Genomic DNA, 567 nt, shown 5'->3' with positions numbered 1-567 from the left:
ACTATGCAACATATTGAATTATATATTATTATTTACTTCTAATACGCGTAAACTAATTGCAGATGTGATTGATGAGTCAATAAATAATATAAGTTTTTATCTTTTAGATCTTATTTAAATACATAATTTTATTGCTTTCTCCTAATTGCCAAACACTAGTCTTGCCTCCCTTTGCAAAGATAAACCAACAAAACTCACCAAGCTATCAAAAAGTCACACACACAACTCATATTTGCTCTTATTCCACATACATTGTTATTGTTCATATATATTCTTTCCCTAAAATAAATAAATCCTTATATATTCATATAAAAGAAAAGATAAAACAAGCAACTCTCCACTCCATTGAACCACAAAAACCCACAAGTTGCACCACCATCACCCCCCCTTCTTTTAACCCCATCCTCTTCTATCTAACATTACAGTCATTTACATAGTATAGAACTATAACCAGTATCAAAGATCTTTTAGAAGCACAGATAGATAGATTAGAACATCTTCATCTTTATGTCACAATAAATAATTTGATTTGATTGATTTTCAAAGGTTGGGCAAAGGCTAGGATGA

The sequence above is a fragment of the Dioscorea cayenensis genome, chromosome 1, assembly GCF_009730915.1.
Source record: "Dioscorea cayenensis subsp. rotundata cultivar TDr96_F1 chromosome 1, TDr96_F1_v2_PseudoChromosome.rev07_lg8_w22 25.fasta, whole genome shotgun sequence".
NCBI classification, from domain to species: Eukaryota; Viridiplantae; Streptophyta; class Magnoliopsida; order Dioscoreales; family Dioscoreaceae; genus Dioscorea; species Dioscorea cayenensis.
Note: the sequence above shows the minus strand (reverse complement) of the source record.